This window comes from Furipterus horrens, unplaced genomic scaffold (genome assembly GCF_987537825.1).
Source record: "Furipterus horrens unplaced genomic scaffold, mFurHor1.1.pri manual_scaffold_2, whole genome shotgun sequence".
In the NCBI taxonomy this organism is placed as follows: Eukaryota; Metazoa; Chordata; class Mammalia; order Chiroptera; family Furipteridae; genus Furipterus; species Furipterus horrens.
The window spans coordinates 101,433,603-101,460,171 of NW_028327172.1; the positions used below are offsets into that span (position 1 = coordinate 101,433,603).

General features: G+C 40.8%; 1 pseudogene; it reads right to left on the bottom strand.

The window, feature by feature from the left end:
- Nucleotides 1-379: 379 nt before the first annotated feature.
- Nucleotides 380-15,031, bottom strand: LOC150019191 (SS18-like protein 2 pseudogene; annotated as a pseudogene).
- Nucleotides 15,032-26,569: the final 11,538 nt, after the last annotated feature.

Below are 26,569 nucleotides of genomic sequence, written 5' to 3' on the forward strand. Positions count from 1 at the left end.
GTTCAACTGGTAGTGTCAGGGTCTCAGTCAGGAGACGCACCAGTTCCTGCTGATCTCCAAGCACCAGTTTCCTCTTTAAATTGAAACTAAAAAAGTAGACTTGAAGATACCCATGATATCTTTGTTATCCAAACACACCTATTTCAGGAAATAAAATACCTGGAGGCAACTTAATTGGGGAAATCTGCTTACTTATTAAAAATAAATATTTATATTGAAATACAGTTAATTTAGTTGATTTCTTTAAATGTTTCACACTTTTAAAAGAGCCACATGGATTGCCTCCATGTTTTCAGCAGTTCAGTTGGTAAAGATCCTGTCTCCACCTCATAGGAAATGGGTAACATTCAATTACTCCTCACAACAGCCAGCTGGAAGATCATTCCACTACTTTTAAAAAACTGATTGGGTTGGCATCTTTAACGGTAGCTAAATAAATGAGATTTCTATGTAACACATGCTGATACTGAATGCATTCATTCACCTGGCTTTTGCTCTGATACTCCATGATACAGCTGGTCATTTTCTTCCAGGAGCTGCTGGATTGTCTCTTGATTGACTTGCGCCTTGCCTCTTAGCTACTCTAGTATGAAAGCCACCGATATTGTGGAAAGCCTGGTTGGAACCTGGTCTCAGGCCCCATGAACCCCTGCTGTTCTGGCTCACATCTAGACCATAGCCAATCAGCAGCTACAGACACACTATGGCTGCAGCAGGTCCCCATGATTGGTCTACCCCCTATGTTTTCTTTTAGAAAATTTACACAATTTCAAGTTTTACATTCAAATCTTTAATCCATTTTAAATTGATTTTTGTGTATGGCGTAATACCATTTATTGAAGAAACTGTCCTTTCCCCATTGAATATTCTAGGCTCTTTTGTCTTAAATTAATTAGCTACATATGCATGAGCTTCCTTCTGAGCTCTTAATTCTGTTCTATACTTTTCCATTGATCTGCATTTGTTTTTATGCCAATGCCAAACTGCTTTGATTACTATAGCTTTGTAATATAGTTTCCAATTCAAAAATGTGAGGCCACCAGCTTTGTTCTTCTTTTTCAAGATGGTTCTGCCTACTCCTGATGTTTTGTGATTCCATAAGACATTTTTCCTTTTACTGTTAAATGATGACTTTAGAATTTGTATAGAAGTTATATTGAAAATATGGATCACTTTGGGTAGTATTTTAACAATAATTTAACAGTATTAATTCTTCTAATCCATGATCACAGAATATCTTTTCATTTATTTGTGCCTTATTTAAGTTCTTTCATCAATGTCTTATAGTTTTTAGTGTACAGGTCTTTTAGCTCATTGGTTGAATTTTTTGCTTTCATTATTTTGGGGGTATACCCAGAAGCAGGATTACTAGATCATATGGGAATTCCATTTTCAGATTTTGGAGGAACTGCCATACTGTTTCCCATAGCATCTGCACCATTTTACACTTCTACCAGAAGTGTACAAGGGTTTCAATTTCTCCACATCCTTGCCAACACTTTTTGTTTCAGGGTTTTTTTTGTTTGTTTGGTTTTGTTTTTTATAATAGCCCTCTGAAGGGTATGAAGTAGTTTCTTCTTAAACAGACTGAGTTATTTAATCTGGCAGTGTTATCTCCAAAGGATCCAGTGAAAGTTTTTTAGTCTTGGGCCTGCTCAGGGACTTTGATTTTGTCTGTAGTACAACGGGTATTTTTGGCATCAACATTATAACAAGCATAGACTCCATTTGACATGCATCACCTGGCTAAGGTGGCAAACCCATACTGAAATAAGTAAAGAACAGGAAGAGAGGTCCCTGGAACATTAAGAAGGGAGTATGTACATTTGAATAGGGGCATGCACAGAAAGCCTCTTTCACTCTAACCCAGAAATCTCAAACCTATTATTAAGAATTCTCAGGTACCCCTCAAGCCTTTTTTCACTTTCCTTAACTTCTTTTTTAACTATTCCCTCTGGACCTCTATGTCTCCAAGATCAATCATGGCTCTTTGAAGCAACATATCATTGTCCTCTCCATCTCTTGCTCCATCTCCTGCTCTGACCACAAATCTAAATCAATAATCTTCCAAGGTGAAACAATTAATTCTTCACTGAGTGTAAACTGTCCAGAGTCTGATAAGAGCAACTCAGCCATCTATGTGGCTCTAACTTCTTGTCACCCACTCTATTATTGACTTTCTCTGGGGCATGAACTAACTCTTACCCCTTCTCTTTACCTCAATTTATTTTTTCATAAAGTGAGAGCTACAAAATTAAGTCCCTGATAATAAAATGTAATCTGGAGACAGCAGCCTGCTTGTAGATTTTAAGATCCTTCTAATTAATGTTATAATTAGCATTAAAGTTAATGTTGGTGGTCTAAAAACATATTAGCCCAGGGAAAACATGGACAGATATAAGATAGTGGAAGACCTAGCAAAGAAAGGGCAACTAGATACTTGGGACATGGTTTTATATAATGCACAAATACCTTCTCAAGCATCATAAGATCATCATAAAATGTCTAGTTAAACAATACCACCAAAGAGCTATATGAAATTATTTACTACCAATTTGATTTGTCTACAAATAGTTTTATTAAATTTAAACTAGAATGGTAGAGATATTATAACTACATTTCTAATGAGAGAGCAGTATTATCAATGCAAGAACTTGCAAGCATTCCTAAAATCTTACTCTGATATAATCTGTAGAGACATTTCCTGAAATTATAATAGTGTTTTTAATATTTTTTCCTAAAATGTTAGATGAACCTCTATCAAGAATACCAGAAAAATATGTACAGTAGTCCATCTCTATATGGCGGTTCACTTATCGCAGCCTCACTGCATCGCAGGATTTTTTAAAATATTATATTTCATTATTTATCGTGGATTTTTCTCTATAACGCAGGATTTTGTATTACTGTATATGTATGTTGTTAAAGTTATATAGGTTTAAGAGTGTAGAATATGTTTAAGAACATAAGTAGTGTTTATAAAAGTGTGGAAAAGGTTAATAAGGGAGTGGGAAAGGTTAATAAGGGACTGGGAATGGTTTATAAGTGTGTGGGAAGGGTTTATAAAGCCTTAAAATATATATAAATACTAAAATAAATGTAAGGTTCCTACTTCACAGATTTTTATCTATTGCAGGATGGTCTAGAACATAATACCTGTGATAAGTGAGGGAATACTGTATCTCTCATTTTTGCAAATTCCACACTATACAAATGAAAATGATTCTAAATTCTTTCAAAAAGCAGTTCTCTTAAGAAGTCTATTTAAAACTCTCTATGTATACACTGAGGAAGCCAGCCAAAAAGATAACCAAAATTCCAAACAATTCCTCCATTCCTACTTAACATGTGTAACTCCCATTCCTCAGGATCCTTGAATTAAATATCTAGGGAGATATTTGTTCTTCACAATCACTAAAAAATTGAAATTGGAAATAATATGCAAAGGTCCTCAGACACAGCCTTGATATTATACACCTTAATTTTTGGAAAGGATACCTCATCTAAAGGTCACAGACTACCACAGAATTCTAAGGGTATCTACTTTGCAAAAGCTTAGGAGCTTCTTACATCAGATAGGTGTCTCCCAAGGGGTGTCCATTAGACATAAGACTTTGCTGGGCATCCTTGGAAGGAGAGTCTTACTCTTAATTGCAGATCTTAACGATATGAGGGTGAAAACTGAATTATTCCTGTGATGGTGAATAGAACCCTATAAATATAGGAGAACACTATAAATATCAGAACTTGAAGGCACCTTTGAAGACATTTTCCAGATGTAGAAAGTAGAATTTATAGAAGTCACAGAGCTTATTAGGAACAGATCCAGGACTACAAACGAGAGTTCCTGAGCCAATTTACATATCTTTGCACTCCTCCACATTGCTTCCTCGCCAATTTTAGCTCACTTAGTATTGTTTTTACCTACCCATTCAACAAATTTAATTGAAATAAAACTCATTGGAACTTCCTCATTCATTCAATCAGTGAGATTTTGCTAACCATTGGAGTTAGCACTGAGTACAAAACCTGTCCTTGTGTGCTTATACTTCACTAGAGGAGAAATAAATTAAGTAAAAAAAGCTTTAAAATAAGATTATACATTGTGATAAGTGCTATAAAGGAAGTAAAGTTTTGGGACAGTCACCAGGGAAAGCTAATTTATATTGGATGGTCAGAGCAAACCTTGCTTAGGTGTTATTTGAGCTGAAAGTAAAGTGTGAAGATAAGCTAACATACAAAGAACTGGAGAAGAGTATTGTAGTCTAAGGGAAGAGCATGCAGGAAAGCTTCATGCCACAAAAGGGCCTTGTGGATCAAAGGACCAGAATAGAGGCCAGTGTGGCAAGGGTGCAATGAGAAAGGCAAAGAGAGGTACAAACAGCAATCAGAGAGAGAGACAGGAGCCAGAGAATCCAGGTCCATGTAGGGCATTTTACAAAGTTTTGTTTCATTTCAAGAGCAATTAGAAACCACTGAAAGTTTTAAGCAGTAAAATGATATAATATGTTTTGTTTTTAAAGGATCACTCACAACAGATGGATAGAGAGAATGGATTGTAAGGAACCAAGAAGACAAAACAATGCTATAGCAATCCCCAGGTGAGAAAAAATGACATTTTGACTAAGTGATGGCATTGTAGTAAAAAGAAGTAGATAGATTCCAGATATGTTTTGAAGAATTAATAAGTAGATAGATTCCAGATATGTTTTGAAGAACTAATAAGAGTTGGTGCCATATAATAAGAGTGCAGGAAATAGACAGACTAAGGGTGACTTAGTTACTGTCACAAGATAGTGGTGGTACAATCTTGCAATGTGCACAGTGTTGCAGTCACTTTGCTAAGTCACCCCATGGTGAGGCCAGCAGAGGTGTATTGCTTTGTAAATCTAGAGGCATAACTAGAAATTAGAAATATCTGTGATATCCCCAACAGAACCACCAAAATATGTCCTTCCATCTCTCCATTTGCTAGGCATGATCTCTCATCCATACTAAAGAGAATGGAGGAGCATGTCCCTGCATTAATTACAGAGCATTGACTATTATTAGATCACTTGGGCAACTTCACACCCCTTCACCCAAGTTTTTTAAATATCTGCATAATAGCTAGTAATTCACTTGCTAAGACCTTCAGGAAGCCTACAATCTGATATAGGTGCACTAGAAAGAACAAGAGGGAGAAATAATTCTGGACCAAGTGTGTGCTTTGGAACATCATCATATAACTCACTATCAATGTTTTAACACTTTGAACAAAATATCCATACTTTCCTGTCTATTTCATAATTGCATACCTAAATGAAAATTTGCTCTTTTCTTCCAAATAATCTAAAAGGTCTAGGCTCCAAAAAGTGTTTTATGTACTTTTGTGGGCACAGCACCATGTGTTTTACACAACACTTTTACATACATTAGTTTAAACCACCTGGCAACTTTGGTTAAGTCAACAAGACAGATATTCAGATATATTCTTTTTTTTTTTAAGCTGAAGAAATTATTGCAAAAAGGCATTTGATTAAATCTTAAGTGTTTATTCCCTTTGATATAGTAATTCCACAGTCTATCTTAAGGAAATAATTAGAAACAACAAAGAGATTTATGTAAAATCTGTGCACTGAGGTATTATTGATAAGGCAAAAATAATGAAAATGTAATGTTCCACAATAGGGGGCTGGTTAAATAAATTATGGTATGTTTCTATGGTGAAATATTATGTAGGCATTAAAAATGATTTCATTCAAAGAATAGTTAACAACATCCATAAGTGGCAATGACATAATGCTCCTAAAAACAATAAGGATATATATATTTGTTGGCTCAAAAATTGGTGCCTGTACCTGGAGAGCAAAGAGAGACCAAATATAGAGGGAGACCACTCCAGATTCGTAAGTGTCAGGTTTAAGAAGCCAGGGAACTTACCATGCTTTTCTTCAGTGGCCACAAGATAGGGAGATCTTTGCATCCACCCACCAGAATCTTAAAATTTTACACAAAGGATAGAAGATTTAAAGGTGTTCTCTCATGTACAACATCCAGATAATCTCACCAATACATTACTCTCTCAAGACTGTGTCTTTGGAGCAGCTTCTAAGGTGGAGAAGGCACAGAGGAGGGGGTGGGGAGCCTCTGATCATCCAGGCCTAGCTCATGGGCCAACTAGAGGTTACATCCTCTAGATTATTCCTCCAACAATAAGAATAACCTTTTTTTTTTTTAAGTGTCAGGTCTTATAAAGTAGGCACATATATGTGTGCATAAAAAAATATCTAAAAGGAAATAAGCCAAAATGAGGAGTACTGTTGACTCTTGAACAACTCAGGGGTTAGGAGCACCCAACTTCCTCCCACATCAAAAATCCATGTGCAACTTTTGATCCGGCAGCCAGCTTTTTGTGTCCCAGAGTTTCACATCCACAGATTCAACAGATGGGAAAAAAGTATTTTCAATCTGCGGCTGGGAATCTGCAGTTGGAAAACAGTAGGTGGAAATGCAAAAATACTGTTTTTGATCCACAGTTGGTTGAATCAGTCAAATTTGAAACCCTCGAGAACAATGGCCAACTGTACTTACTGCAAAAAAAAAAAAATGTGGACCCATGCAGTTCAAACCCATGTTGTTCAAGGGTCAACTGTAATTATCTTTCACTGACAGAATCACAGTTGATTTTATTTTTAAAAATCTGCCCTCAAGACTGTAAAGGAGGAAAGAGGAAGGACATCTCTAAAATCAGAGAAGGAAAACTCTGACTCCAAAAAACCTCCGCTGCCTTGCGGCATACCTCTTCAGGGGAAAGGCTAAGGGAGTAAACCCCGACAGAAAATCCGGAGCCGGAGTCCCTAAGGCGGTTTGACATTGTAGTCAACACCGGCAACTCCTGCGGCGCACCTGAAGCCAAGCTGTATTGACTCCGTCTTTCCCTTGGACCCTTCAGCTGCAAAGAGAGGAGGGGTCTGCTGCATGGGCAACAGCAGACCCTCCATATCACCCTGCCCAGGCTCTGTAGCTTCAGCTCCACTGGAGAGGACACTCCAGCGTCATCGCAAGATGTCGACTCAACACGGGAGGAGACAGATACCGGTTATAAGCTCATCCGATTGGCGAAGGAAACGAGCGCCAGGGGTCTCCTCTGACGGTGGGAGAGATCATCGCACCTCACTGGACAGCTACCGTCTCGCCATGGCTCGCCTGCCCCACTGGGTGCGTGGGGATCAGAGAGGCGCCTCTCGAAAAGTGGGCCACAAAACACCCGCACCAGTTAATTCCAAGCAAACAACAAGAAAGAAGCCTCCGGCTCTTCGCCTCGCTAGCTGGAACATCAGGACCATGTGTCCCGGACTTACTGCAGACCTTCCGTGGATCAATGGTGCCAGGAAAACCGCTGTCATCGATAGGGAACTGGCACGACTAAACATCGACATTGCGGCTCTACAGGAGACCCGGTTGGCCGACAACGGAACTATCAGAGAAACCAACTACACCTTCTACTGGCAAGGGAAGTCTCCAGACCAACCAAGACAGCACGGTGTTGGGTTCGCTGTGAAGAACACGCTTGTTAACTCCATAGAGCCACCCACAGGAGGCACAGAGAGATTACTTACCCTCCGATTGTCAACAACTTTCGGCCCAGTCAGCATTCTTAGCGCGTATGCCCCAACCCTCTGCGCCACCACCGAAGAGAAAGAACAGTTCTACCATGCACTGGACGAAGCGTTATCCAAGATTCCAAGAAGTAACGCTCTCTATCTCCTTGGAGACTTCAACGCAAGAGTAGGAGCCGACCACATGGCCTGGCCCACCTGCCTTGGAAAATTTGGGAGAGGAAAGATCAATGAGAATGGTCAGCGACTGCTTGAGCTCTTGTGTCACCACGGCCTGTGCGTGACAAACACATTCTTCAAGTGCAAAGAGATCCACCAGGTGTCATGGAGGCACCCCCGCTCCCGCCATTGGCACCAGCTTGACCTCGTCATCACCAGAAGAACGGATATCGGCAGCACCCTCCTCACCCGCAGCTACCACAGTGCAGACTGCGACACGGACCATGCCCTCGTGGTAAGCAAGGTGCGCATAATGCCGAAGAGGTTGCACCACTCCAAGATGAAGGGTCGCCCACGCATCTACACCAGTTGTGCCAGCAACCCAGTTAAGACCCAGCAATTCATCAACAAGATGGAAGATGCACTCGGCGAGGGAGTGGCGGCAGATGACATTATCGAATCCAATTGGCCACGTCTCCGCGACGCCATATACAACTCCGCCATTATTGCTTACGGGAAGAAAGAGCGGAAGAACGCTGACTGGTACGAGGCTCACTGGGAAGAAATTGAACCCGTGATCGAGGCTAAGAGGAAGGCCCTACTGGCTTACAAGGTCACGCCCACTCCCAGTACACTTCAAGCTCTACGGGCTGCCAGGAACAAAGTCCAGAAGACCGCCCGCCACTGTGCCAACACCTATTGGCTAAACCTGTGCAGAACCATCCAGGAAGCCGCCGATATAGGCAACGCACGAGGAATGTATGAGGGTATCAAGAAGGCAACAGGCCCAATCCCCTCCAAGATCGCCCCCCTTAAGTCCAAGACAGGTGAGGTCATCACTGACCAGGAACAGCAAATGCGGCGGTGGACCGAGCACTACCTCGAGCTGTACGCAACGAAGAACACCGTAACAGACACTGCTCTTAAAGCCATCCCAGACCTACCAGTCATGGAGGAGCTAGACACCCCACCTACTGCGGCAGAGCTCAGCAAAGCCATCGACCGCCTTGCTTGCGGGAAAGCACCAGGAAGCGACGGAATCCCTCCAGAAATCCTAAAGAGCGGGAAACCAGTCCTGCTACAGCCGCTCCACCATCTACTCTGTCTCTGCTGGAAGGAGGGTTACATCCCCCAGGATATGAGAGACGCCAACATTATCACCATGTACAAGAACAAAGGAGACCGCAGTGACTGCAACAACTACCGGGGCATCTCTCTCCTCAGCGTCATCGGCAAAGTATTCGCCCGGGTCGCTCTTGCCCGCCTGCAGACCCTTGCTTCCCGCGTCTACCCAGAGTCCCAGTGTGGCTTCAGAGCTTGCCGATCAACAGTGGACATGATCTTCTCCCTACGCCAGCTGCAGGAGAAGTGTCACGAGCAGCATAAACCACTCTACCTCGCCTTTATCGACCTCACGAAGGCGTTTGATCTGGTCAGTCGAAGCGGACTCTTCAGCTTGCTACGGAAGATTGGCTGTCCACCACATCTGCTTGCTGTGGTCATGTCCTTTCACGACAACATGCACAGCATGGTGTCCTACAACGGCGCAACCTCTGAGGCCTTCCCAGTCAGCAGCGGAGTAAAGCAGGGCTGCGTCCTCGTGCCTACGCTGTTCGGAATCTTCTTCTCCATGCTCCTCCAATACGCCTTTAAGGACTGCAGCGAAGGTGTCTTCATTCACACCAGATCCGATGGCAAGCTCTACAACCTGGCCCGTCTACAAGCCAAGACCAAAGTCAAAGAGGTGCTCATCCGTGAGATGCTCTTCGCCGACGACGCAGCTTTGACATCACACTCCGAAGAGGGACTCCAGCAGCTAGTCACTTGCCTTTCCCACGCATGCAAGGAGTTCGGACTAGCCATCAGCCTGACGAAGATGAATGTTATGGCTCAAGGCACGGGGACTCCCCCATGCATCACCATCGACGGATACACCCTGGAGGTTGTCAACGACTTCACTTACCTCGGGTCCACCATCTCGAGCTCTCTGTCAGTCGACTTGGAGGTCAACCGGAGAATCGCCAGGGCAGCCACAGTTATGGCCAGACTGAACCGGCGAGCGTGGAACAATTCCAGCCTCACTGAGAAAACCAGACTGCGCATCTACCAAGCCTGCGTACTCAGCACTCTCCTCTATGGCAGCGAGACGTGGACCACCTACGCAAGGCACGAAAGGAAACTCAACAGCTTCCACATGAGGTGCCTGCGACGCGTCCTGCATGTCGCCTGGCAGGATAAGGTCCCCAACACCGAGGTGCTGAAGCGAGCCAATATGAGCAGTTTGCATGCAGTTCTTAGCGAGAGACGCCTCAGGTGGCTCGGCCATGTCAAAAGAATGGATGCAGGCCGTATCCCCAAAGACCTCCTCTACGGCGAGCTAGCAGTAGGCAAGAGGAGGACAGGGCGCCCAAAACTGCGGTTCAAAGACATCTGCAAAAAGGACATGACACAATGCTCCATCAATCTCAACACATGGGAAGTTCAAGCAGACGACCGCCTAGCCTGGAGGCTCGCGGTCAGGCAAGGTACGTCACGTGCAGAGGCTGCGCGCAACGAGGAGGCGGTCCAGAAAAGATCGAGGCGGAAGCAGCGTCAACAGCAGCAACAACGGCCATCTGCCTTCACCTGTACCAAGTGCGGCAGGGATTGTCACTCCCGAATCGGACTGCACAGCCATTCTCGGCGGTGCAGATAGACTCTCGGGAAGCTACGCCATCGTCTCTCGAGATGGACGGCTGCCGACGACGACGACGACGATAATTTCAAATTTTCTACAGCCAACATATACTACTTATATTAATAAACAGAAAATAAATGAGAAATACAATTTTTTGAAGAAATAAAAAGAGGAGCAGCTGTGGTAAAATAATGACCCTAGTTCTCACAACTGATAAATAATGATAGTATTTATTGAACACTCCCTATGAATTTTGCAATAATTAGCTCATTTAGTCCTCACTATCACATGAGAAAGGAATTATTTTATTCACATTTTACAAAAGAAAAACCTAAGGCACCAATAGATTAAGCAATTTTCTCAAAGTTACAAAGCTGCTAAAGAGTGAAATTGGAATTAGGGCACCCATCTTCTGATTTTACTAAGTGTCTTCTTCAGAACAGTAATAAAGCTGCTTTTCCATCATATTACTCAGGGTTCAGCTGTTACCAGAAGGTATCCATAATGATGCTCAAAAAATTACCACAATGCCTCCCAGAGATAATTTGTTCTAATTGTCAGCTGGCTCAAGAGCCTTTCATGTAATGTCCCATTTGTGGGTTACATGTAAGCCTTTTTCAGTCACTTCAAAAGAAACTTCTTTGGTTTAACTGTTTAATCATTCCCAGATAAGTCTAAGGGCTTCCACAACATGAAGGACTCTAAAAATTGTATCATCTATTCTCACCCTTTGCCAATGTATAACCAACAAAAGAGAATGATTATATTTACTATAAAAAACTGTTGTCCATTAAGCCTACTTTAAAAAATAGAGTGCTCTACTTTAAAGGTAACATATAGTAACAGATTATTAGAGATTAGACAACTTTCTTTATAAGAACACAAACAGGGATACATTTTATGCACTCCCTCTAACACTAATTCATTCACACGAGCAGTAAACATTCATCCAATGTCTGCTCTTAGGCAAGTCCAATTGTTTGTGTTGTGGCTACAGCAGAGAACAAAACAAAGTCAGTCGCTACCTTTGTGTGCCTTATATTTAATCGTAGAATAAATGAGTAAACCAATTAACTAAATAATTTCTAGTAGTGATCAACAATAATAAGAACAATGATGCAGGATAAGAGGATTCAGAGTGATGGGAAATGATGAGAGCTATTTTAGATTAAGCAGTGTTTAGGAGGGTATCCCAGCAGAAACCCAAATAGTGTGAAAGAATGAGCCAGGGGAGTATTTGAGGAAAAAGACTAGCATAACTACTTTGGAAACTCTGATCTGGTCTCTGAAGCCTACAAATCTGTAATGGCCTTCTTAACTTAGTTGGTTTTCCCTAACTGAATCTCATATTGTCTATACCTGCTTCCTTACATAATCCACTCTAGTTCTCTTTGCTCCTTTGGGGTCAATTGTCTGCCCTCTGGTTCATGACAGTCAGGAGGCCCTCCTGCCTAGCCCATCCTCCTGCCACCCATGTTCCAGCAAAGAGGTGATTCTTCCTGCCTTTCTACTAACAAATGAGTGTAACGACAACAAAAATGAATGTGAGGAGGTAGCTATAGATTTCTTTGGGGGGGGTTGGAGGAAGGGGAGGAAAGAAGATACAAGAAACTACTTAAGTGAAAATTTGAGAGGAATAAAAAGATGTGATCTACAACAACAATTAAAAACAAAAAAAAAACTATTAGCAAAGAAGATCATTGTGCAACTCCAGGAATGCCAGCAAAAAAAGAGAAAACAAGGAGGAAAGTAAAGCACATTCCTTTTTGTCCAGGCCAGCTACAGCTTTATTGAGTCGACTGTCCAGTTTTTGGGTCCTTCCTAATTTCAAAACAGATGGAATAGAAAATATAACTACCCACAAGTTTCATGGGGCTAAGAGAAAAGAAAAATTCACAGAGAGGTACAAGGAGAGTATACAACCTACATTCAATTTTATTTATAATACTTTTATCCTTCTTACTAAAAATTACAATTAAGTTTTTTATGATGTGTGTGTATAAAAATGTTGGGACTATGGAGCTCCTTCCAGTGGTTAGAGTACAGGGCTATGAGGTTTTAAAAAGAGTCCTAATTTTGCTGTTTTCACTTGTTAATTTAGAAATATTAAAGAGCAATAAAACTGAGGAGCTAAAAAAGTGATACCTAAAGGGAAAAGAGAGAACCACTAAGGAGACAATTGTTATTCTCTATTTTTGCTGGAAGAACTGGAAATATCAGTCAGACCAATGGAAACTTTGGGTGACAAGTAGATAATTTTGGAAAATCAGCATATAAGGCTAAAAAAGGTTTTCTTCCAAATTTTAAAATATGAGAATGCTAGCACTAAGTCAAAATTATATTCTTCTTTTGTCCTAGGAATTAATAAAGATACTAAAATTTATAGGCATGCAATAAATATATCACTTGTTAAATTTGTTGAATGATGGACCTGGAGAACAAAACCCACTTAAAAAAAATATATATATATAGTTTTATTAACCCTGGCTGGTTTGGCTCAGTGGATTGAGCGTCGGCCTGCGAGCTAAGTGTCGCTGGTTCGATCTTCCAGTCAGGGCACATCAGAGAAGGAAAACGCTGACTCAAAAAAACCTCCGCTGCCTTGCGGCATACCTCTTCAGGGGAAAGGCTAAGGGAGTAAACCCCGACAGAAAATCCGGAGCCAGAGTCCCTAAGGCGGTTTGACGTTGTAGTCAACACCGGCAACTCCTGCGGCGCACCTGAAACCAAGCTGTATTGACTCCATCTTTCCCTTGGACCCTTCAGCTGCGAAGAGAGGGGGGGTCTGCTGCATGGGCAACAGCAGACCCTCCATATCACCCTGCCCAGGCTCTGTAGCTTCAGCTTCACTGGAGAGGACACTCCAGCGTCATCGTAAGATGTCGATTCAACATGGGAGGAGACAGATACCGTGTCACTCCCGAGTAGGACTGCACAGCCATTCTCGGCGGTGCCGATAGATTCTTAAGAAGCTACACCATCGTCTCTCGAGACGGACGGCTGCCAACGACGATATAGTTTTATTGATTACGCTGTTACAGTTGTCCCAATTTATTTTCCCTCTGCTCCCCTCCACCCAGTGACCCTGCTCCCTCCAGTTGCCCCCCCTTAGTCCATGCCCATTGGTTGTGTATATGGTTCTTCTCAACATCTTTCTGTCTACTCCACTCCCTCCTACTATGAATCTTAATTCCCGCATCATCTCCTCCCTTTCCCCCGTTCCTCTTCCCCACTGGCCTGCCCCCAAAATGTTCCCCATACCTATAATTCTTTTCCCATTCTTGTTGCCTACTTAGTCTGCCTTTGTTTCAATTTCCTAGCTTCTCTTGTTGGTTGTTGTGATACAGTTCTTGTTTTAATGTTCATAGTTTTGATCTTCCTTCTTCTAAACAAGTCCCTTTAACATCTCATATTACAGTGGTTTAGATCTAATGAATGCCTTCAGTTTTACTTTGTCCTGGAAGCACTTTCTCTGCCCTTCTATTCTCAATGACAGCTTCACTGGATAGAGTAATTGTGGCTGTAGATTTTTTATTTTCATTACTTTGAATATTTCTTGCCAGTTCCTTCTTGCCTGCAGAGTCTCCTTTGAGAAATCAGCTGATAGTCTAACTGGGACTCCTTTGTACATAATTCTCTTCTTCTCTCTTGCTGCTTTTAAGATTCTCTCTTTACCTTTAAATTTGACATTTTGGTTATAATGTATCTTGGTGTGGTTCTCCCCGGGTCCAGCTTATTTGGAACTCTCTGTCCTTCCTATACCTGTAAGTCTATTTCCTTCCCCAAGTTAGGGAAGTTCTGCTTCATTATTTTTTCACATAATTTTTCAATTTCTAGTTCTTCTTCAACTTCTGACAACCCTATAATTTGGATGTTTGCCGTCTTATAGTTGTCCTGGAGGTTTCTGAGCTTCTCCTCATTTTTCTTACTTTTCGTTTTCTCTTTCTGCACTGGTTGACTGTTTGTTCCTTCCTTATGTTCTGATTTGTTGATTTGATCCCTGGTTTTCCTTCCCTCACCACTTGTTTCATATGTGTTTTCATTCATTTCAGCAGGGTTAGCCTTCATTTCTTCCCCATCTTGATTAAGTCCCGCTGTTATTTCTGTAAGCTGTCTTATAACTATAGCTCTGAATTGAGCCTCAGGAAGATTATATATCTGTTCATCCATTAATTCATGTATTTGCTTTCTGTCAGCTGTGTGATTGGGATCTCTATCATTATCCATGCGATCCTGACAGTTTTTATTTTACTTTTCCTTCTTGGATGGGGCTGTCACACATCCTGCGCTATAGTGGGCAGAGCCCTATGCACTCATCACTACCGAGCGACCCTTCTCACTACACTGTGGCACTTTGTGTGGGGGCGGTGGTCCAAGATAGAGTCCTGCCGTTCACTCTCCGCTTAGAGACCGGGAGCCTTCTCCGCCATCCCCACTCCCCTGGGCCTCACAGTCCAAGGCAATAGAAGTCTGCCTTCCCTGGCATTGGAAACTCGAGCTGACGGGTTTGGTCTGCAGCCAGAGGTGCTCCCCAGGTGCTTTTTGCCTCCCCTTAAGTACTGGTGTTTGTTCTTACCGCAGCCCTGCTGCTCATCGCTGTAGCTGCCGCCGCCAGCACAGCTTGATCTCTCTGTCCCAGCTTCACCCCTCCTACCCGTCCAGATAACCACTACTTGTTTATAACTTCATACATTGGACTTCCATCTAGCTTTATGTTCTGGAACTTTTGGTTATTTCTGGTTTTGCGGTAGTTGTAGTTCTTCTTAGCTGTGGAGGGAGACAGAGCTGTGAAGGGACACAGAGCATGTCAGTCTAGGCCTCCATCTTTGCTGGAAGCCTCAACATTCAAAACCCTCTTTAGGGATTGGAACTAATTCATAAGATCTTCATTTTCTATTGTATTTTGAGAAGTCTTGACCTAGTAAGTACTGGACGATATCCATGAGCAAAATTCCATTGAAAAAACAATTGGATTTTGAGCTATTTTAAAAATAATAGTTCTGGAGAAAGTAAAGTTGTCATTATTCTCAGATGACATAATAGTGCACAAAGAAAACCTTATAGTCTTCACCAAAAAACTACTTGACCTAATAAGTGAATTTGGCAAAACAGTGGGATACAAAGTCAATATTCAGAAATTGATGGTATTTTTGTATACCAACAATGAAATATTAGAAAAAGAAACTAGGGGGGAAAATCTCATTTACTATAGCAACAAGAAAAATAAAATACTGAGGAATAAGTTTAACCAAGGAGGTAATAGACCTGTACTTGGAAAACTACAAAACACTGAAAAAAGAAATTAAAGAAGATACAAATAAATGGAAGCATAAACCATGTTCACGGATGGGAAGAATTAACATCATTAAAATGTCCATACTACCCAAAGCAATCAATAGATTCAATGCAATCTCTATTCAAATACCAATGACATATTTCACAATTATAGAACAAATATGGAACCAAAAATGACCCCAAATAGCCTCAGCAATCTTGAGAAAGAACAAAGTGGGAGTAACCACAATATATGATATCAAACTATACCACAAGGACGCTGTAATCAAAAGAGTCTGATACTGGCATAAGAGCAGACACATAGATCAATGGAACAGAATAGAGAGCTCAGAAATAAATCCATGTCTCTATGGTCATTTACTATTTGACAAAGGGGGCATGAGCATACAATGGGATAAAAAAAACCTTTTAAATAAATGGTATTGGGGGAACTGGACTGGTACATGCTTTAAAAAATGAAACTAGACCACCAACTTATATCATACACCAGGATAAATTCGAGATGAATAAAAGACTTACACATAAGCCATGACACCATAAAAGTCCTAGGCAAAAACATAGGCAGGAAAATTTCAGATATCCCATGGAGCAATATTTTTGCTGATATATCTCCTAGGGCAAAGGAAATAAAGGAACAAATAAACAAATGGGATTACATCAAATTAAAAACTTCTGCATGACTAAAAAAACCATCAACAAAATGAAAAGGGAACTGACCATATGGGAGAACATATTTGCCAATGATACATTGGACAAGGGTTTGATCTCCAAAATATATAAAGAACTCATGCAACTCAACACCAGGAAGACAAACAATCCAATTTTTAAAATTGGGAAGAGAGTAGATCTGGTCAAGATGGCAATGTAGGCAGACATGGCTTGCCTTTTCCCACAACCACATCAAAGTTATAACTAAAATATAGAACCACCATCCCCCAGAATTGTCAGATATCCAGTTGTATGGAATTCTGACAACTACAGAATGAAAGAATCTGAAGGGGGACTCAAATGTTGGAAAATTTTAGTTTCAGGTAACAGCTAATAAGCTGAAAACCCCAGGGCCAGCACACCCAGCGGACAGCTATAGACCATGTCAGAGCACCACTATCCTGCCCTTGCATAGCTGATCCTCTACAGAGAATGGAAGTTGGAAATCAGTGGTCACAGACCGTCCTTGCAGTTCATTGGCCTGGGTAAATTCTATAGCATAATTTTAGTTTTTATTTAGATATTGCCATAATTTGCTACAAACAGATTTTACTCTTTTTTTTTTGCTGCAAATACCTCTATTGTTTCCATTTGGTCCAATGCATGGAAGAGGGTTCAAGAGTGGTTTAAAGGATGCCTAGTGGTTTCAGACAGAGATGCTCAGACAGAAGCCAGACACCAGTGAAATGCCAAGAGGCCCCTCAAAGGCTTCTGGGCTCCAAAGCTCCTAGTCATGCTTGAGGGTGAGCTTTTCAAAGAGATACTGGCCCAGAGCAGCCTGGGGTCCAGTCAGATTGTTAATATTAGTCAACTGGTTGCCAGCTTCTTCTTTACTTTTTTGACATTCAGTATTTTATAAGTTTCAGATGTATAGCACAGTGGGCAGACATTTAAAGAATTTATTAGGTGATACCCCAACATTTTTATTAAATATTTCATTGTTCTATTACAGTTGTCCCAATTTTTTCCCCTTTGCTCTCCTCTGCCCAGCCCTGACCCCACTTCCACAGTCAATCCCTACCCTGTTGTACATGTCCATGGGTCATTCATACATGTTCCTTGACTAGTCCCTTCCCCTTCTTCCCACATTTACCCAACCCCCACCTTTCCTCTGGTTGCTGTCAGTAATTCCTTGTTTCCATGCCTCTGATTTTATTTTACTCCTTTGTTTGTTATGTTCCTTAGGTTCCTCTCCTAGGTGAGATCATACAGTATTTGTCTTTCACCACCTGACTTATTTCACTAAGCATAATATTCTCCAGTTCCATCCATGTTGTCGCAAAAGATAGGAGTTCCTTCTTTCTTTCTGCTCCATAGTATTTCATTTTGTAAATGTACCACAGTTTTTTTGATCCACTCATTTATGATGGGCACTTAGAATGCTTACAGCACTTGACTACTGTAAATAGCACTGCTATGACCACTGGGGTGCATAAGTTCTTTTTAATTGGTGTTTCAGGATTCTTCAGGTATATATCCAGCAGTGGAATTGCTGGGTCAAAAGGCAGTTCCATTTTTGAGGAAATTCCATACTGTTTTCCACATTGGCTGCAACAATCTGCATTCCTACCAAAAGTGCATAGGGTTCCCTTTTCTCCACATCCTCACCAACACTTGTTGTTTGTTGATTTATTAATGATGGTAATCCTGACTGGTATGAGGTGCCATCTTATTATACTTTTAATTTGCATCTCTCTGATGGCTAGTGATATTAAGTTTCTTTGTATATGTATATGGGCCCCCTGTATATCCTTCGTGGAAAAGTATCTGTTTAGGTCCTTTGTCCATTTCTTAATTGGATTGTTTGTCTTCCTGGTGTTGAGTTGCATGAGTTCTTTATATATTTTGGAGATAAAACCGTTTGCCTAAGTATCATTGGTAAATATGTTCTCTCATATGGTCAGTTACTTTTTTCATTTTGTTGATGGTTTCTTTAGCCATGCAGAAGCTTTTTAATTTGATATAGATACATTTGTTTATTTTTTTTCCTTTATTTCCTTTGCCCTAGAAGATATATCAGCAAAAATATTGCTGAGTGGGATATCTTAAATTTTCCTACCTATGTTTTCCTCTAGGGTTTTTATCGTGTCATGGCTTATGTTTAAGTCTTTTATCCATCTTGAGTTTATTCTGGTGTATGGTGTGAATTGGTAGTCTACTTTCATTTTTTTGCATGTACCTGTCCAGATTCCCCAATACAATTTATTAAAGAGGCTATTTTTACCTATTGTATACTCATTCCCCCTCTGACAAATATTGACTACAGAGATGTGGGTTTATTTTTGGGCTCTATATTATATTCCATTGATTTGTGTGTCTGTTATGTCAATACAAGACTGTATTTTTTCTTTTTTTTTGGTTTTTCAATTACAGTTGTCCCCTTTTCCCTTAATTTCTCTCCCCCACCCAACCCACCCCCTCTCCCGCAATCGTATCCCTCCCCGTTGTCCATGTCCATGAGTCTTTTATACAGGTTCTTTGACTAAACCCTTCCCTTCCTTATCCCCGCTCTCTCCCTCTCCCCTCCCCCCTATTGACTGCTATTCTGCTCTTTGTTTTATTTAGTTCCTTTGTTTGTGTTGTTCTTTAGTTTCCTGTATTAGGTGATATCATATGGTATTTTTCTTTCTTTGCCTGGCTTATTTCACTAAGCATAATTCTCTCTAGTTCCATCCATGTTGTTGCAAATGGCAGGAATTCCTTCTTTCTTTCTGCTACATAGTATTCCATTGTGTAAATGTACCACAGTGTTTTGATCCAATCATCTACAGATGGGCACTTAGGTTGTTTCCAGCACTTAGCTATTGTAAACAGTGCTGCAATGAACATACGGGTGCATAAGTTCTTTTGAATTGCTGTTTCAAGATTCTTCGGGTATAATCCTAGTAGTGGAGTCGCTGGTTCAAAAGGCAGTTCCATTTTTAATCTTTTGAGGTAATTCCATACTGTTCTCCATAGTGGCTGCACCAGTCTGCATTCCCACCAACAATGCAGTAGGGTTCCCTTTTCTCCACATCCTCGCCAGCACTTGTTGCTTGTTGATGATGGCCATTCTGACTGGTGTAAAATGGTATCTCATTGTGGTTTTTATTTGCATCTCCCTGATGGCTAATGATGTTGAGCATTTTTTCATGTGTCTATGGACCTTCTGTATGTCCTCTTCGGAGAAATGTTTGGTCCTTTGCCCATTTTTTAATTGGGTTGTTTGTTTTCTTGATGTTGAGTCGTATCAGCTCTTTATATATTTTGGAAATCAGTCCCCTGTCTGTGATGTCATTGGCAAATATTTCCCATATGGTTGGTTTCCTTTTCATCTTGCTCATGTTTTCTTTTACTGAGCAGAAACTCTTTAGTTTGATGTAATCCCATTTATTTATTTTTTCCTTTATTTCTCTTACTTTAGGAGATGTATCTTTGAAGAGATTGTTATGTGAGATATCTGATATTTTCTTGCCTATGTTTTCCTCTAGGACTTTTATGCTGTCATGGCTTACATTTAAGTCTTTGATCCATCTTGAGTTTATTCTCGTGTGTGGTGTAAGTTGGTGGTCTAGTTTCAGTTTTTTGCAGGTCCCTATCCAGTTCTCCCAGCACCATTTGTTAAAGAGGCTCTTCTCACTCCATTTTATGTTCCTTCCTCCTTTATCAAATATTAGTTGACCATAGAGGCCTGGGTTTATTTCTGGACTCTCTATTCTGTTCCACTGATCTATATGTCTGTTCTTATGCCAGTACCAGACTGTTTTGATTACAGTGGCTTTGTAGTATTGTTTGATATCTGGTGTTGTGATTCCTCCTGCTGTGTTCTTCTGTCTCAAGATTTCTTTTGCTATTCGGGGTCTTTTTTGGTTCCATATGAATTTATGGAGTATTTGTTCTAGGTCTGTGAAATATGTCATTGGTGTTTTAATAGGGATTGCATTGAATCTGTAAATTGCTTTTGGTAGTATGGCCATTTTGATGATGTTGATTCTTCCCATCCAAGAATATGGTATTTGTTTCCATTTATTTGTTTCTTCCTTAATTTCTTTCTTCAATGTTATGTAATTTTCAGAGTACAGGTCTTTTATCTCTTTGGTTAACTTTACTCCTAGGTACTTTATTTTTCTTGTTGCTATAGTAAATGGAACTCTTTTTTTTTTTGTCTCTGTCTCTGCTATTTTATTGTTGGTGTACAGAAATGCCTTAGATTTCTGTATATTTATTTTGTACCCTGCGATTTTGCCAAATTCACTTATTATATTGAGTAGTCTTTTAGTGGAGTTTATAGGATTTTCTAGGTATACTATCATGTCATCTGCATATAATGAAAGTTTCACTTCCTCTTGCCCAATTTGGATGCCTTTTATTTCTTTTTCTTGTCTGATTGCTGTGGCTAGGACTTCCAACACTATGTTGAAAAGGAATGGAGAGAGTGAACAACCTTGTATAGTTCCTGAGTTCAGGTGGGATGCTTTCAGTTTTTGTCCATTGAGTATGAGGTTGGCCTCAGGCTTCTCATATATAGCCTGAATTAAGTTAAGGTATGCTCCTTCTATTCCCATTTTGCTGAGTGTTTTCATCATAAATGGGTGTTGTACTTTATCAAATGCTTTTTCTGCATCTATTGATATGATCATGTGATTTTTGTCTTTCATTCTGTTTAGGTGATGTATTATATTTATTGATTTGCGAATATTAAACCATCCTTGCATCCCTGGCATGAAGCCCACTGGATCATGATATGTGATCTTTTTGATGTATTGCTGGATCTTGTTTGCCAATATTTTATTGAGGATTTTAGCATCTATGTTCATCAGTGATATTGGCCTGTAGTTTTCTTTCTTTTTTGTGTCTTGACCTGGTTTGGGGATTAGGATAATACTGGCTTCATAGAAAGAGTTTGGGATTTTCCCCTCTTCTTGGATTTTTTGGAACAGTTTGAGGAGGATAGGAGTTAGTTCTTCCCTGAATGTTTTGTAGAATTCACCTGTGAAGCCATTCGGTCCAGGGCTTTTGTATGCAGGGAGATTTTGGATTACTGTTTCAATTTCCTTTTTTGTTATTGGTCTGTTGAGACTTTCCACTTCTTCTTCATTCAGTTTTGGAAGGTTGTATGTTTCTAGAAATTTGTCCATTTCTTCTAAGTTGTCAAATTTCTTGTCATACTGTTGTCTGAAGTAATTTCTAACTATCATTTGTATTTCTGAGGTATCAGTCGTGATTCCTCCTCTTTTCTTTCTGATTTTGTTTATTTGGGACTTCTCTCTTTTTCTCTTGATTAGACTGGCTAGAGGCTTGTCGATTTTGTTTATTTTTTCGAAGAACCAGCTCCTAGTTTTGTTGATCATTTGGATTGTTTGTTTACTCTCTATGTCATTTAGTTCTGCTCTGATCTTGATGATTTCGTTCCTTCTTCTTGCCCTAGGCTTTGTTTGTTGTTGTTGTTCTAGTTCTTGTAGCATTATGGTTAGGTTTTTTTTTTGAGATTCTTCTATCCTTTTCAGATATGCCTGTATTGCTATGAACTTCCCTCTCAGGACTGCTTTTGCTGTGTCCCACAGGTTTGGGGCTGTTGTGTGCTCATTATCAATAGTTTCTAAAAATTTCTTGATTTCTTCTTTGATGTCATTGTTAACCCATTCATTATTTAATAGCATGTTATTCAATCTCCATGAGTTTGGGTGTCTTTGATTTTTTTTCTCTGAGGTTGATTTCTAGTTTCAAGGCATTGTGATCTGAAAAGATGCTTGATATGATTTCAATTTTCTTGAATTTGTTGAGGCTTGTTTTGTGACCTATCATATGGTCTATTTTTGAAAATGTCCCATGTGCACGTGAAAAGAATGTATATTTTGCTTCTTTGGGGTGAAAAGTTCTATATATATCAGTTAGATCCATGTGGTTTAGTGTGTTGTTCAATGCCTGTATATCCTTGGTGTTTCTTTGCTTGGATGATCTGTCTATTGTTGATAATGGAGTGTTGAAGTCCCCTACTATGAGTGTGTTGTTGTTGATATCCTTTTTGTGGTCTTCTAGTATTTGCTTTATGTATTTGGATGCTCCTATGTTGGGTGCATATATGTTTATCAAAGTCATATCTTCTTGATGGATTGTTCCTTTAAGTATTATGAAATGTCCTTCTTTGTCTCTTTTTATTGTCCTTGCTTTGAAATTCGTTTTATCTGATATGAGGACTGCTACCCCAGCTTTTTTTCCAGTCCGTTTGCTTGGAATATTTTTTTATATCCCTTTACTTTCAGTCTATGTAAATCTTTTGTTTTCGGGTGTGTTTCTTGTAGACAGCAAATATGTGGGTCCTGTTTTCTTATCCATTCTGTTACCCTATGTCTTTTAATTGGAGCATTTAATCCATTTACATTTAAGGTTATTATTGACGTGTATTTATTCATTGCCCTTTGTACCTCTGTTCCTCTCCTCTCTTGTTCTTTTCTTCTTCTTTTCTTAGAACACTCCCTTTAGCATCTCTTGCAATGCTGGTTTGGTGGAGATGTACTCTTTCAGTCTTCCTTTGTCTGAGAAACTCCTTATTTCACCTTCTATTTTGAGTGAGAGCCTTGCTGGGTAGAGTATTCTTGGTTGTAGGCCTTTGTTTTTCATTGCTTGAAATATTTTTGACCATTCCCTTCTGGCTTGTAATGTTTCTTTTGAGAAATCAGTTGATAGCCTTATCGGAGCTCCCTTGTCCGTTATTTGCTGCTTTTCTCTTGCTGCTTTTAGGATTCTCTCTTTGTCTTGGAATGTTGCCATTTTAATTATGATGTGCCTTGGAGTGGGTTTTGGGGGGTTCCTCTTCATTGGAACCCTCTGTGCTTCCTGAACTTGTATAACTTTTTCTCTCATCAGGTTCGGAAAATTTTCTGTCACTCTTTCTCCTATCAGTTTTTCAATTCCATGCTCCTTTTCTTCTCCCTCTCTAATTCCAATGATCCTTAAATTATTTTTTCTTATGCTATCCTGTAATTCCCTTACATCTTGTTCATATTTTGTCAATCTTTTTTCATTTTGCTGTATTGTCTGGGAGTTTTTCTCTACATTATCTTCTAACTCACTAATCCGATCCTCTGCTTCGTTTAGTCTGCTTTTGACTGATTCTACTATGTTTTTCAGTTCAGAGATTGCATTCTTAAGTTCTTCCTGGTTCTTGTTAATAGTTTCTATGTCTTTTTTTATGCTGGTGTAGTTCTCTGCAAGTTCCCTATAATTTTCTTGGAGCTGCTGGTAATTTCCTTGGAGGTTGTCATAGTTGATTTTAAGGATGTCGAGTATATTGAGCTTCTTTACCACCATTGTTTTGAATTCCATGTCTGACATTTGGGCTATGTCTATTTCATCTATCTCTCTTTCTGAGGATTCCTCTTTTCTCTTCATTGAGGGGTTATTTTTGTGTCTTACCATGTTGGATTCTTTTTGTTTGTTTTTATTTATTCATTTATTTGTTTTTTTTGGGGGGGTAGTCTGCTTTGACTTCCCTCCTTTGTGGTATGAGATTCTTTATCAGAGATCTGGGGGTTTCAGTGGTGCAGTCTCTTTGATATCCTGAGCCTGACGTTCTGGAGTTACCCTTTATGTCGTTTGTTTATGCTGTTTGGTTATATTTCAGATGTTCTTTGATAGGATCTTCCTTCTGGCTAGTTGGTTGCGAGTCACTCTATCCGCTTTGTCTTGAGTTCCTTTGTGGATATGCTGTTAAAGACATAAACACACAGCCCAGGCAGGAGACCAACACCCTCAAAAAGTATTCCACACCCTATCCGGCTATCATCAGCCAACGAGCCCGTATTAATATAAATGTAAAGAGAGTAGAGCTTTTATACTATAAGAAGAATAGATAAGAGTTGTTTTTGGGGAGGAAAAATATAATTTTTGATAGAGGGGGTAATAGATTAATAATAGTTGAGACTGTGCAAGCCAGTAGGTAATATTTACATTGTATGTTAATAAAAATAGAAGAAAAGGATAGAAAAATGCATAATATAGTGAGAAAGTGGGATTGTATTGTATTGGGTTTATATAGTAATTATATTCTATTATTTAGAGTGATAGGGGGGCTAAAGTAGACACACAAATGAATAAACAACGATTAAAGAGAAAGGATGAGAAGGAGAGGTTATATGCAACACGTTAGAGATAAAGTTTGTTATTCTTTTTGGAAGGGGAGAAAAAAAAACACCCCCCCAAAAAGAACCCAAGAAAATAGAAGAAAGAAAGAAAAGAAAGAATATAGAAGAAAGAAAGGAGAAAGAGTGAAAAAAATTAAAAAAAAAACAAAACAAACAAACAAAAAGAAAACCCCAAACCCCCTCCCAAAAAAACCCCAAGAAAATAGAAGAAAGAAAAGAATAAAGAAAGAAAGAAAGAAAGAAAGAAAGAAAGAAAGAAAGAAAGAAAGAAAGAAAGAAAGAAAAGAAATAATTAAGAAGAAAGAAAGAAAGAGGAAAGGGAGAAAAATTTGAAAAAAATATAGCGATGTTTTTACTCTGTTTTAGCCGTGGTGTGTTGCCTTCTTTTTCTGTGTCCACCGCTGGTCTAGTGTGGCAGTTCAGAGGTTCTTGTTTCTTGCAGCACTGGTGTGCGCCCGCGGTTGCCGCAATGGTGCGCGCCCGCAGTTGCCGGCATGGTTGCCAGCACGGCGCGTTCCCTTGCTGCCCGCTGGAGCCAGTTGAGGTGCCCTTGCGCGTGAGCCCCTGCGCGCTCGGGTGGCCTGAGAGTTTGCCCTGCAGTTGGAGCCTATTGTTGCCTGGCCGAGGTGTTTCTGTGTTCAAGCCGAGGTGTCCCTGCGCGCGTCCCTGCACAAGCGGGCAGCCCGAGAGCTTGCCCCGGGATTGGCGCCTATTGTCCCCGGGGTTAGGTGTTTTTGCGCTTGTGCACCGCCAGTGCCCTTAGTCCCGCTGAGCCGAGCTCCAGGAGTTGGTCTCTCGCCTCTTAGGGCGGGGCCGCGGACACTTGTGCTCAGTGGAAGTGAGCGTCTGTGAGTCGCTGCTGCCCGCTGTTCCCCTGTTGCAGCCGCCCGCCTTCCCTCACCCGTCTGGGCGGGCACAAACAGAGCTTGCGCTAGTGGTCTGCTTTCTGGCCTGGGGCCCTGCGCCCACGGGAGCTGTCTAGGGGTATCTGCGCATGGTTCTCTGCGTGTTCAGTGGGCCCTCCCTGTGCCCGTTGGGGCACTGATCTTATGTCCGTTGGGGAGTGTCCGAGGGATGCCTGGACTCACAGCCCCACGCACCTGGGCCAGTGAGTGAGAGCACTTCCCTATGTGCGCCCCCGCGACCCAAGGGTAGGGTTGGGGAGTGGATGAGCGGCCTCTGCGCCTGCGCTCCTCAAGGATAGCCTACCACCCCCAAACTTTCCTCCCATCTCCACCGTCCACTAGAGAAAAATATAAAGGAGAATTATGTTCTCACTTGCCCGGCAGCACGCTGTCTCCTGTCCTTCGGCGCCAATGCCACTTGGTCGAGTCCCGTCTCTGCCAGCAGGCAGAGACCCACTCTCCTCCCGACTCCTCTCCAGGGCAGCCTGTGGTCGCCAAAAAGCCTTTGTGTGCTTCCTGCCGCAGCTCGGGCAGCCGCCCCAGTCAGGAATCCCGTTTCGTCCCCTTTTCCTCCGCTATCCTCACTAAACAGGTTGTTCCCAGATGGATTTTCTCTAATCCAGCAGTGCCATGGCTCAACTCCTGCCAGTGTCCAACTGCTCACTGAGACGTTCTGTCTGCAATTAGCCCAAACTGCAGACGGGTCTCAGGAGCCTGAAACCACAGCCTCTCCTCACTCCTCCCGAGTTTATCTTTTGCAAGACTGTTTTTGATTACAGTGCTCTTGTAGTATAATTTGATATCAGATATTGTGATACCTCCTACTTCATTCTTCTTTATCAAAATTGCTGAGGCTACTGGAGGCCATTTTTGTTGCCATAAAAAATTTTGATATATTTGTTCTAGACCTGAGAAATATGCCATTGGTATTAAATAGGGATTGAATTGAATCTATACATTACTTTGGGTAGTGTGCATGTTTAATGATGTTAATCCTTCCAATCCATGAACACAGTATATGCTTCCATTTATTTGTTTCTTAATTTCTTTCTTTAGTGTTCTGTAGTTTTTTGAACATAGGTCCTTGGTTAAGTTTATTCT